General features: G+C 41.1%; 1 non-coding gene across 1 annotated transcript; it reads left to right on the plus strand.

Moving 5' to 3' along the window:
• Window positions 1-10572: 10572 nt before the first annotated feature.
• On the plus strand, window positions 10573-11663 carry LOC102156387. Its single transcript, XR_005371844.1, has 3 exons — window positions 10573-10603; window positions 11254-11308; window positions 11519-11663. It is a non-coding gene; the product is annotated as an uncharacterized LOC102156387 (transcript).
• Window positions 11664-13080: the final 1417 nt, after the last annotated feature.

Genomic DNA, 13080 nt, shown 5'->3' on the forward strand with positions numbered 1-13080 from the left:
CCACTCCACCTCTCACTCCTTCCAGCCACAATGTAGGCTCCACTTAGGGGCTTGCTGCCAAAGCACTGAGAATAGAAAGAGAAAAAAAGAGAGCTCCATGCAGGAGGAGAAACTTGGCCAGCACAACCTTAGCCAGGTCATGAAGATTAGCAACACCCAGCTGATCTCAGTACTGCCTGCCTGATGTGATGTAATGAGAGGGGCATGTCGCCTCTGTGGTTTTTTTCCCCCAAAACACAGAACCTCAGTCTAAGCATACAGAAAACAGAAACCTAAATTTAAGAACCTGCCAGTACTCAAAACTGTCACGGTCAGAGAAAACAAGGAAAGACTGAGAAACTGTCATAGACCAGAGGAGATAAGGAGGCATGACAACTAAATCCAACATGGACCCTCGATTGGATCCTAGAAAAAAAAAAAAGTGGGATTGTTGGTGAAAAAAATTTGTGAAATCTGAGATGAAGTTTGGCATTTAGTTAAAAGTAATGTACCAATTATCACATAGATTAACAAATGTACCAACGTTCTACAGCAACGTTAGGTGAAGCTGAGTGAAGGGCATACATGGACTCACCGCTATCTTTGCAACTTTTCTGTGAATCTAAAATGATTCCAAAACAGAGTTTATTAAGAAAATAAAATTCCTGAGTACAATAATGTCTATGCGGGAAGGGGAAAATATAATTAAAATATTCCGAGGGGGACACCTGGGTGACTCAGTGGTTGAGCATCTGCCTTGGGCTCAGGTCATGATCCTTGGGTTCTGGGATCGAGTCCTGCATCAGGCTCCCTGTTGGGAGCCTGCTTCTCCCTCTATGTCTCTGCCTCTCTTTCTCTGGGTCTCTCATGAATTATAAATCTTAAAAACAAAAAAGATTTGAGGGACTTGATTTATCATCCATAAAGAGGAGGTTTTAAGAATTTGGTATGTTAAAAAAAATATATATATACATTGCATTTCAAAGGATACCCACTAAAAATGGGGTTGCAAATTATCTGTAAAGGGCTAGATAGTAAATATTTTAGTCATTGCAGACCCCCTGTGGTGTTTGCTCTAACTACCTACTGTCATAGCATCAAAGTAGACATAGACAATGTGCAAAATGAGTGTGGCTGTGCTGGAATACATTGTTATTTACCAAAAAACAGGCATCAGGTTAGGTTTGACCCACAGGCCATAATTTGTCAATCCTTGCACTAAAAGAACAAGACCAGAGTTTATCTTCCAATGAATAAAGGGAAAAAATTGAGTAATTCATTAAAAATACCTAGTTATCTAACAAAAAGGCAAGAAATGAGAAAAAAAAACGAAATATAAAACAGGGTGAAACAGAAAGTGCCAAGTAAAAGGGTAATTTTGAATCTCATGCTTTAGTGATGACATTAAATATAATGGAACATGTAATGGAACTGCAAATGGAATACATGATGTTCAGGGTGGGAGAGTCTGTGTTGTATGAATGGAGGTCTCAGTTGTTGGGTTTCCTATGAACAATTTCCACGAGGATCCATACTCTAATAAAGACAGTTGGGAAGGAGGTGGGTAACTGGGTGATGGGCCGTGATGTAATGAGTGCTCGGTGTTGTATGCAACTGATGAATCACTAAACTCCACCCTGAAATGAATAATACACTATATATTAACTAACTTGAATTTAAATTTAAAAAAATTTTTTTTAATTTTAAAAAAATAAAAACTTAAAAAAAAAAAAAACGAAGACAGAAGAAAGTAGGAAGAACAAAGCAGTTTGTTAAGGAAGTAAACCCTCAAGGTGGGAGAGTGGGCCGGCTCAGCGGTGGCAACTGCCCCGAGGTTACAGGAGTCTTTTCTTTTTATGTGTGTGTGTGTATGGGGTGGTCTCTAATGGAGGCTTCCAATCCTTTGTGGGACTCCTTCCACAGGTTGGGAGAGGTTAGTTTCTGACTTTACAAAGTTTGTCCCAGAACCGTCAGGGCAACCTTCCCTCTTGGGATTGGGGGTAGGGCTAAAACACAACGTGAATGCATATAATGAGTCTGGGGGTTACCCTGGAGCAGAGGTGGGAGAGGAGAGTGGCCCGTCCTGCATCTGGGCTCTTGGTCTATTAGCCAAGGGGTCCTGGAAGCCACAACTTCAAGATGCTGTGCCCCCTTCAGGCTTCTAATGTGTAACCATTTATCACCATCCTTGCCTCCAGCTTCTGTCTACCTAACTGCCTACTCTATCAGTGCTCCAATAAAATCTGTTTGTTTTAGATGTGTCTCTTGCACATTGCATATATTTAGATTTTGTTTATCCAACATTAAAACAAAAAGATATAGAAAAGTTGTAAGTAAAAGAAAGGGAAAAGATACACTATGCAAGTATCAGTCAAGAGAATATTGCTATAGCAATATTAGTATCAGACAAAAGAAGTAAAGGCTAAAAGTATTGTTAAAGAGGGTCTTCATAGTGATACAAGATTTAATTCACCAGGAATAAATAATGTTTTTAAATAACACTTAAAAATACATAAAGCAAAACTCCTCCGTGTTCAAAGGGAAATACACCCACGATCATTATGAAAGATTTTACATACTTGTCTTAGTAACTAGTGGGAAAAAGCAGACAAAAGTTAAGGAATAATATAGACTTGAAAACACTGAGATGAACAGAATTGACCAAATGGTCATAGAGACGCTCCCCCCACCCCGCCACCAAAGGAAAACTCTGGAGAGAAACTTCTTTTAAAGATTTGTTTATTTGAGAGAGAGAGAGTGCAAGGGGAGGGCAGAGGGAGAGAGAGAGAGAGAGAGAGAGAGAGAATCCCAAGTAGACTCCCTGCTGAGGTGGAGCACGATGTGGCCCTCCATCCCAGGACCCTGAGATCTTGACCTGAGCAGAAATCAAGATTCCAGTGCTTAACCGACTGAGGTGTCCTTGAAGAGACTATTTTTAACACCTGCCGAATACATTGTATTTTTAAGCAAATAATTTTTTTAACTGACCATGAAGTGGGAATAAAGTCTTAGAATATTTCAAGGGAGTGAAATTAAAGTCTACATTCTGGCCACAGTGCAAACTTTGTTAGATAACTAGAAAATCCCCCTGTGCTTAGAAACTTAAAATGAACTACCAAATAACCCATGGATTAAAGGAGAAATCATCACGGAAATTAGAAAACAGTTGAAAGAGAATGATAAAATTTTTACATATCATAACTTGTGGAATGAAGCTAAAGTAGTACTTAGGAGAAAATTTATACTCTCAAATGCATATGTTAGGGAAAAGGGATTAAAAGTGAATGATCTAGGCATTTATCTCAAGAAATTAGGGGAACGAAACAGCAAGATAAATCCAAAGGAAGTAGAACTGTCCCAATAAAACTGGGGCAAAAACGAAAGTAGAAGTAAGGCAATAATAAAGACAAAGAGAGAAATTCTTGAAGTAGAAAGCAAACATACAGAAAATTGGTCCTTTGAAAGAATTAAGACTGACATATCTTTAGCAAGAAGACACAAATAACCAATATCATAAAACCAAGGAGACAGAACTGTGCTTGAATAACTTTATGTCAATACATTTGAAAGTGTAGATTAAATAGAAAGCTTACTAGAGGGACGCCTGGTGGATCAGTGAGTGGTTGAGCTTCTGCCTTGTGCTCAGGTCCTGATCCTGGGATCTGGGATGGAGTTCTGCATCAGGCTTCTTGCAGGGAGCCTGCTTCTCCCTCTGCCTATGTCGCTCTGCCTCTCTCTCTCTCTGTGTGTCTTTATAAATAAACAAATCTTAAAAAAAGAAAAATCACTAAAAAATATAACACACCAAAGATGATTCAAAAAATTTACACATTCTCAATAGCATTGTAACCTGCAAGGAAATGAAATCTTTAGTCAAAAATCTTCACTCAAAGGGCAGCCCCGGTGGCGCAGCGGTTTGGCGCCGCCTGCAGCCCGGGATGTGATACTGGAGACCGGGATCGAGTCCCACGTCGGGCTCCCTGCGTGGAGCCTGCTCTCCCTCTGCCTGTGTCTCTGCCTCTCTCTTGCTCTCATCTGAATGAATAAATAAATAAATCTTAAAAAAAAAAAAACCAACTTCACTCAAAGAAACCTCCAGGCCTGTATGGCTTTGCCGACAAATTATAGCAAATGTTGAAGGATCAAGTAGTTCCAGTCTGATGCAAACTTTTTCAGGGCATTACAGAAAAAGACAAAACAACATTCCCCAACTCAGGAGTCTAGCACAACCCTCATACCAAAAGCCTGACAAAGACAGAACAAGAGAGAAAAATTATAGGATGGCCTCACTCATGAAATAGGTAACAAAAATCCTAAACAAAATATTAGCAGCTAGAATACAGTATTATGTTTAAAAACAAAATGCCCAATTAACTCATGAAAGTGTGTTCACAAGTTAGTAATTATTAGTAACCAGAGAAATTTAAGTGAAGCAATGGAATACCGTTACCACATATACCCGATTGGCTAAAATGAAACAGCCTGACAATACCACACGTTGGTGTGAAAAAGAGGCAGGAAGAAATGCCATTCACCGATCCCGGGTCTCCAAGGATCACGCCCTGGGCTGTAGGCGGCGCTAAACCGCTGAGCCACAGGGGCTGCCCTAGAGCGGGATTCTTAATGTGCCGTCCTTGGTCCAACAGCAGCATCAGCAGCACCTGGAAACTCCTTAGAAATGCCAAATTCCTAAGATCCACTCCAAACTTACTCAATCAGCAATACTAGGGGGAGAGCCCAGCAGTCTGTGTTTTAACAAACCCTCCTGGTGATTTTGGTGTATATTAAAGCTTGAGAACCGCTCTACCGGAAAGAACTAGGAATATATATCCAGCAAGATACATGGGCAAGGATGTTTTAACAGCACTGTCTATAATAGCCAGACATGGAAAACAAGCCAAATGTCCGTCAATATCGTAATTGGAAATAATTAGCAGTATTATGCAGTGTAATGAATAATGAAAATGAATCCTAGGTGTACCAAAGAGCATAGATTGGCTCAAACATAATGGTGAGTAAATATTCAAGACACTAAGAATATATATTTTTTATATACGCATAGAAAAAGTGGGGTGCCTGGTGGCTCAGGTGCTTCAGTGTCTACCTTTGGCTCAGGTCATGATCCTGGGGTTCCTAGGATAGAGCCCTGCATTGGGCTCCCTGCTTAGTGAGGAGCCCTGCTTTTCCCTCTCCCTCTGCCACTCCCCCCTCCACCGCTTTTGATCTCTCTCTTTCTCTCTTTCTCAAATAAATAAATTAATAAATAAAATCTTTGGGAAGCCCGGGTGGCTCAGCGGTTTAGCGCCGCCTTCGGTCCAGGGCGTGGTCCTGGAGACCGGAATCGAGTCCCGCGTCGAGCTTCCTGCATGGAGCCTGCTTCTCCGTCTGCCTGTGTCTCTGCCTCTCTCTCTCTCTCTCTCCTCTCTGTGTGTCTCTATGAATAAATGAATAAAATCTTTAAAAAAATAAAATCTTTTTTAAAAAGTCCTTGTCAAACCGTGCAAATGTATTCTAAGAACCAAAACTGTACCTCCGGCCCTAACCTTAGCTCTCCAGGTGGCATATAGTAGTATTGCCACATAATGTGTGCTCAGCCTGACAAGTATGGCTCTTTATAATTATCTTTATAGTGACTGCAAAGTATTTCATAATTTGGACATACCATATGTTATTTAGCCATTTCCTTGTTGATGGGCTTTCTGAGAATATTACTTTGGCTGCACCAATAGACTGAAAATTGTATAAAGTGAGAACCATAATTGCCTTTTTCAAAAACAGTGCCTGCTATTCAACAGTTATTTAATTGAATTGATTTTCCAGATTAACATTGGCATAAGAAAAAATACCCGGGCCAGTTTTATTTATCTTTATTATAGCATAGGCCGATTCCTTGTAAATTTTGTTTACAGTGAATTAGCATAGAAAATCCAGGTAGCTCTGGGTGTAATGATATAATAAATGTTCTAGAAAATGAGACCCTGGATTCTGGAGTAGAGTGATCCTCTGAGATTATTTAATTTCCCTACGTGACATCTCTTCTCTGTTTCAGTGCTATAGCAACTAAGAAATGGGTTAAGCCTTGGAGTAGGAAATTATATGTATCACATTTTTCTGAGAGTGTTTACTTAAGATATCCAAGCTTTCTTAAATGTATTTGACTCTGTATTCTAATTTGTGATTTGGGAACATATGACACCATACCTGAACCTCTAAGGAATGACTGGTTCCAGAGAAGATTGCTTTAGTGCAAGAGAGGTGACTTGGAGCCTTTGAAATTTGACTCCACATTCTCTACTTTATGACAAGTTGTCCAGCCAAATCCTAGTAGAATTGTAAAGGAGGCTTCCTTGAGCATTGATTGTCAGGACAGAACCCGTGAGCAGGTGCAGAAAAGGGCAGCAGATGGGTATGGCTCAGAGGAGAGAGGCCAGCAGCTCGGACATTGGCTGGGCCCTGTCAGGTTTACCTTGAAATTTCCATTGTGACGTCATATGGGGTCACACACAGCCTTGAGGGAGAGGAGCTGAGAGGAGCATTGGGTTGAGAGGAGCATTGGGTTGAATAATGGCACTGATTTGGGGGCTGGCCATGCCGCCTCCACCGTATGTCAGCCTTCTACTATTATTTGGTTTCCTTGCATGGGGACTTTGGATACTCTTTTCTGGGAAACAGAGCAGGAAGCAGGTGGCAACCAAGACAGACTCCAAGGTATGTAATGCAACCCTCCCTTGAAATTCACTGCTCCCTGTCTCTGCCCCCGAAGCCATGGCAACTCCCACATCTTGGGCCATGAGAGGAACTGGCTGGGGAAAGAGGGGAGTTGAGATCGTTCCTATGCATGTCTTTTCGATAAGTACAAGTCATGCTCGATCCTGTTCCTTTCAGTTTGTTTCAACAAACCTCGAGCACCTATTATATGTGGTAGCATACTAGACATTGAAGAAAAATAAAACACCATCTCCCACCTTTTAGGAGCTCGAGGTGAACTGGGGGAGATGATCAAATGGGTCTGTATATATAATCCAAGGAAAGAGAACGTGATGAGTTAACAGAAGTATAAATATTGCTGCAGACGTTGGAGGTGGAGTGTTTTGAAGCAGGGAGATCTATAAAATGCCTCTGGAAAGCTCGGGTTTGAATTATGCTTCAGAGGAAGGGTAGGGCTTTGAAGGTGGATAGTGTGGATGGAAGAGAGTAGTGAAGACTTTCCTGTTGTAGGGAATGGATTGAGAAAAAGCATGGGAAGTTGAAGAGTGTTGGATGTGTGTAGAGAGGACACCTATGAGGATGGAGCGTAGAATAGGGAGCCCAATGAGAGAAAATTTTAGAAAATTGGTAGAGATGACATTGTAGAGGGCTTTGAATGCCAGGCTGAATGCTTCTGATAAATATTATTCCCATATGCAATTGAAAGATGACAGAGGGGTGAGAATGGGGAAAATTAACAAGGCAGGAAACCACAAATGTTGGAGAGGATGTGGAGAGAGGGGAACCCTCCTGCACTGTTGGTGGGAATGTGAACTGCTACAGCCACTCTGGAAAACTGTGTGGAGGTTCCTCAAAGAGTTAAAAATAGATCTGCCCTACGACCCAGCAATTGCACTGCTGGGGATTTTCCCCAAAGATACAGATGCAATGAAACGCCGGGACACCTGCACCCCGATGTTTCTAGCAGCAATGTCCACAATAGCCAAACTGTGGAAGGAGCCTCGGTGTCCATCGAAAGATGAATGGATAAAGATGTGGTTTATGTATACAATGGAATATTCCTCAGCCATTAGGAACGACAAACACCCACGATTTGCTTCGACGTGGATGGAACTGGAGAGTATTATGCTGAGTGAAATGAGTCAATCGGAGAAGGACAAACATTATATGGTCTCATTCATTTGGGGACTATAAAAAATAGTGAAAGGGAATAAAGGGGAAAGGAGAAAAAACGAGTGGGAAATATCAGAAAGGGAGACAGAACATGAGAGACTCCTAACTCTTGGAAACGAACTAGGGGTGGTGGAAGGGGAGGTGGGCGGGGGTGGGGGGTGACGGGCACTGAGGGGGGCACTTGATGGGATGAGCACTGGGTGTTATTCTATATGTTGGCAAATTGAACACCAATAAAAAATAAATTTATATAAAAAAAAGGAAATGGCAGAGGGTGCCTGGGTGGCTCAGTTGGTTAACCCTGTGATTCTTTTATTTTTATTGAAGGTTTTATTTATTTATTCATGAGAGACAGACAGACAGACAGACAGACAGAATAGGCAGAGACACAGGCAGAGGGAGAAGCAGGTCCATGCAGGGAGTCCAATGTGGGACTTGATCCCAGCACTCCATCCCTGCACTGGATCCCCGGACTCTAGGATCACGCCCTGGGCTGAAGGCGGCACTAGACCCCTGAGCACCCCCGGGGCTGCCGGAGAGTCTGCCTTTCTAACAAGTTCCCAGGTTCTGTTACTGCTGTTAGGCTACAGACCACTTTCTTCTTCAGAACAGAAAATTTTATTTTATTACTTAAAAATTTTAATTCCAGTATAGTTTAACATACAGTGTTATATAAGTTTCAGGTTTACAATATAGTAATTCAGCAATTCTGTACATTACTCAGTGCTTGTCAAGATAAGTGTACTCTTAATCCCCTGTTTTTACCCATACCCCACCCACCTCCCCTCTGGTAACTATCAGTTTGTTCTCTGAAGTTAAAGCAAGTTAAAAACAACATGTCAGGGACGCCTTTGTGACTCAGCGGTTGAGCGTCTGCCTTCAGCTCAGGGGGTGATCCGGGGTCCAGGGTAAAGTCCCACCTCAGTCTCCTTGTGGGGGTCTGCTTCTCCCTCTGCCTATGTCTCTGCCCCTGTCTCTCTTTCTCTCTCTTTCTGGGTCTCTCACAAATAAATCAATAAAATCTTTTTAAAAATGCAACTGATTTACTGTATTTTGCAACTTCTCTAAATTCGTTTATTAGCTCTAATTGGGTTTTTGTGTGTGTATTCTTAGGATTTTCTGACAACAAGATTATGTCATCTGTGAATAGACATGGAGATAGTTTAACTTTTTCCTTTCCAATTGAGATGGCTTTTATTTTTCTTACCTAATTGCTCTGGTTGAAGTTTCTAGTCCAATATTAAAGAAAAGTAGTGAAAGTGAGTATCCTTGTCTGTTCCCCCCCTTAAAGGCAAAGCTTTCAGTCTTTCACTGTGAAGAATGATATTAGCAGAGGGTTTTTCATAAATACTATTTACTATATTGAGGACATCCCTTCGAACCCTAGTTTGTTGAGTGTTTCTATTTTTTATAAATCATGAGTGAGTGTTGGATTTTGCCAATGCCTTTTCTCCATCAGTTGACATAATTGTTCAGGTTTTTCCTCTTCATGTTATTTCTTAAAGGTTTTATTCATTCATTCATTCATTCATTCATTCGAGACACACACAGAGAGGCAGAGACATAGGTAGAGGGAGAAGCAGCCTCCTCATGGGGAGCCTGATGGGGGACTCGATTCCAGGACCCTGGGACTACAACCTGAGCCAAAGGCAGACACTCAACCACTGAGCCACCCAGGTGCTGCTCTCTTTGTGTTTTAATGTGGTGGATCACATGGTTTACTTTCTTAGGTTTAAACCGACCTTAAGTGGTTCCTTGGGAGATCTTACTGTTCAAAACACTTCTGTCCAACATCGATTGCTTAGCTAAAACATTTGCTAATATTATGAATGAAATTGGTATAGACTGTTTTAATATACTCTCAGAGACTGAGTGTCCTGAAGCAAAAGGAAGAAATAAAAATTATTTTATTGAAGTGGCAACACATATCACTTCTGTCTTAAAATGATCTGGGGTGTGCCTGGGTGGCTCAGTTGATTAGTGGCTGCCTTTGGCTCAGGTCATAATCTTAGGATTCTAGGATGGAATAGGTTCTCCACTCAAGTGGGAACCTGCTTCTCCCCTATCCCTCTGTTTGCCACTCCCCCTGCTTGTGCTCTCTTCTCTGTCAATAATAAATAAATAAATAAATAAATAAATAAATAAATGACCTGGAACAACTTGGCTTCCACCTATATTTTAGTTTCATCTCTCACTACTTAGCAAAAGTACACCCAACAAATCATGACTTTATAATCTTCTTGGTGATGTTCCCATTGGCTGGAATGCTCTCTCTTTACCTAAAATCTTCTGGTGATAATTTAAACTCCAGTTCAATTGGCAATTTCTTGAGTATTTTTTCCTTTTTTTCCCAGGCAGTTAACCACTGTCCTCTTTTATTCCCTAACCTTTATATTTCTGTTACCACATGATATTGTAAACTTAGGCGTTTAGACCTCTGTTTTCCCCAGTAATGGGAGTTCCCAGAATACAGGGATCTCATTTACTTTTGTAGTCCTGGCACCTAACGTAATGCCTAGAAGTTAGTAAGCGCTCATTAGATGATTTATGAATAAGTGAATGGGGTGGTAATTGTTGCTGTGGTTATGGTTACCAACTGGATCAATAATTGTATCTGTAAGACGAAATGTGCTGTTGATAAATTCTCTAACCTAGAACATTTTCTGGTTTTATTTTTTTTCCTTTTTGTGCCCCTCTAGACTTCAAGGCAAGCATAAATTGAAAAAGATCCAGAAATTCACAGGTCAGAGAGATCTTATACTTTATTCTTTAGCTCAAGGCTAATGACAAATCAACAGTGGGTCTGCTTTTAGACTGTAGACTTTAATAACAGGTAGAGGGAGGGAGGTTGAAAAAGATTGTATAAGTGAAAGAAATGTGCCTATTCTTCCTAACATCTGCAAAGATGCTGAATTCTTTCTGGTAACTTCCAAAGAGATGTAAACTGATTTATAGTTCTTTCTATGCTTCTGTTCCTCATGCTTTCTTTCCTAATTTCCTTTTATGCAAAACTCAAAGTATCAGGAAAGAAATTTGATGAGATCTTTAGTGGGGGAAGTTTCGATACATTTTTCCCCTGCCATAGACGCTGAATAGACTCCTTTGAAGGAAAAAATATGTATTACAGATTTATTTCCCTTACTCCAACTCCCTACTACCGTGATTGTTCCAGCTGTTTTCCAATGACTTACATCCACTACATGGTAAAGGTGGCATAGTATATTTTAAAATATAAAAACTTAGACCGACATTACGTCTGAGCTCTATCACTACTTAACTTTATGATTCTGGACATGATTTCATTCCCTCGATCTCTTCTTTGTAAAACAAGTGGCTTGAACTAGGTGGTATCAATAATTATGATTCTAACAGATTCTTTACCTCTGCTCCCAGCTTCCCAGTGGGAAGAAAATCTCAGAATGGGTTGCTCTGAAGCTAACCTGACAAAGTGAGTAAATTGATCGTCACTATTTATTCTTTCTTCTTCAGCCTACCCTACTGATAAACCCTGTAAAGTTAGGAGAAAGATACCTAGTACTGTTTTACTTTTCTGACTGTGATAGTAGTTTCCTTTCTAACTTAAGCCACTCTTCTTATGGTTTCCTATTAGTACTTTTAATATCACTTCAATTACACTGACACACTCTGTTGTATCCAGCTTTTCAAGACTCCCTGTGGGATGGGCCCAGGAATATATACTCTGGTCAATGAACAGAAGTCTTCAACAGATCTTCAAACATCTGGAATGCACAAGGTCAGGGAAGGTAGTTTCTGGGTGGGGGTTGAAAGTGATGGAAGTTTTTGGTATTTTTTTTTTTTTAGGTAAACTCTACCCCCCAATGTGGGGCTCAAACTCACAGTCCCGAGATCAAAAATTCCATGCTATACTGACTGAGGCAGCCAGGGTACCCCCAAGCTGGTAGAACTTTTAAGAGAGAGGAAGGAAGGGACTGAAGGGAAGAAGGGGTTATAGAGAGGGAAGGAGGGGGAGGGAAAGAGAGAGGGAAAAGCGAGATTGTTAGTTGGTTGGTTGGTTAGTTTTGATAGTGGGGATAAATTCTGAGTTCAAAGGTTTAAGAACAACTGGTTTATGAATCATTTCTGATTGCAGTGGAGACAATGGCCTCCCTTTCCTCCTGGTAGAGGAATTCTTTCTATAAGTAATTGAAGTTGGGGAAAGCAACCTCTTTTGTTGTTGTACTCCCACTCAGGTCAAATATTTTACATTTGAAATGGCCATTATCTTCCCTTTTCCTACTTTTCCTACCTTCTCTGCTTCAAAGCAAATGGATTTTTCTTTATTCTTAGATCAAGTCTTATGCAACTCGTGTTTGCAAGAATCTTCGGATATGAATTTCTTCCTTTCCATCCACCTCCTCTGTGTTTGTGTCTCAGGAGCCTGTTCTACCCTGTTGTGGGCTGGAAGAAAGGCAAAACATTCTAACTGATCACTAGCATCTCCTCTGGATCATTATGCAACAGCTCCAGCCTGTCACATACCTTCTGTCATTTCTGAAGGAACAACCTGTCAACTCCAGAGCCTTAGTTTACCTACTTTACCCAAAAACCAGTCTTCTGTGCTCAGGAACCAAGGCACATCCCTGCCCCCTTTTCAACTCTCACAGCTTGGGAAATCAAATCTTTTGGAGGATTTGGCAGCTCTTTCACCATTAAGGTCTCAAAGCTCTTTTATCAGCTCTGTTTTTGAATCCCCAGATCTCTGTCAACAAGAACAAACAAAGAATGGGAGAGGGAGCAAGAGTCATTTGACATTGGATCATGGGGTCAAGTTCTATCTGCAAGGCAAGACCACGATTCTCCTCCGGGCGGGGCTCCACTCCAGCTCTCTCCTTTGGCTAGGTGGAAGTTAGAAGGACATATGGCTTGGAAGGTTTGTACTTTGAAGGAACAAACAGTTCCTCTGCCTGTGAAGGAATCATGGGAAATGCTGCATTATTTAACTGAGGCACGAGGAGGAGTAGTCCCTGAACCAGAGAAACCTCAAATGCAGGTATCTATGCCTACCCATCAAAGCACTGAACAAAGTATCAACAATAATCCCCAAACTGTCCATCATTCCAGCTCCATGTGAATATTGGAGTGGGAATCCTGGATTGAATAGAACAGAAACAAAAATTTCACAGTCACTTATCCCAGGTAAGCTGTCACAACTGGGGGATGGCCCCCAAATCGTTGAATCCAGGCCCTTAGTTACATCAC

The sequence above is a fragment of the Canis lupus genome, chromosome 17, assembly GCF_011100685.1.
Source record: "Canis lupus familiaris isolate Mischka breed German Shepherd chromosome 17, alternate assembly UU_Cfam_GSD_1.0, whole genome shotgun sequence".
Taxonomy (NCBI): Eukaryota; Metazoa; Chordata; class Mammalia; order Carnivora; family Canidae; genus Canis; species Canis lupus.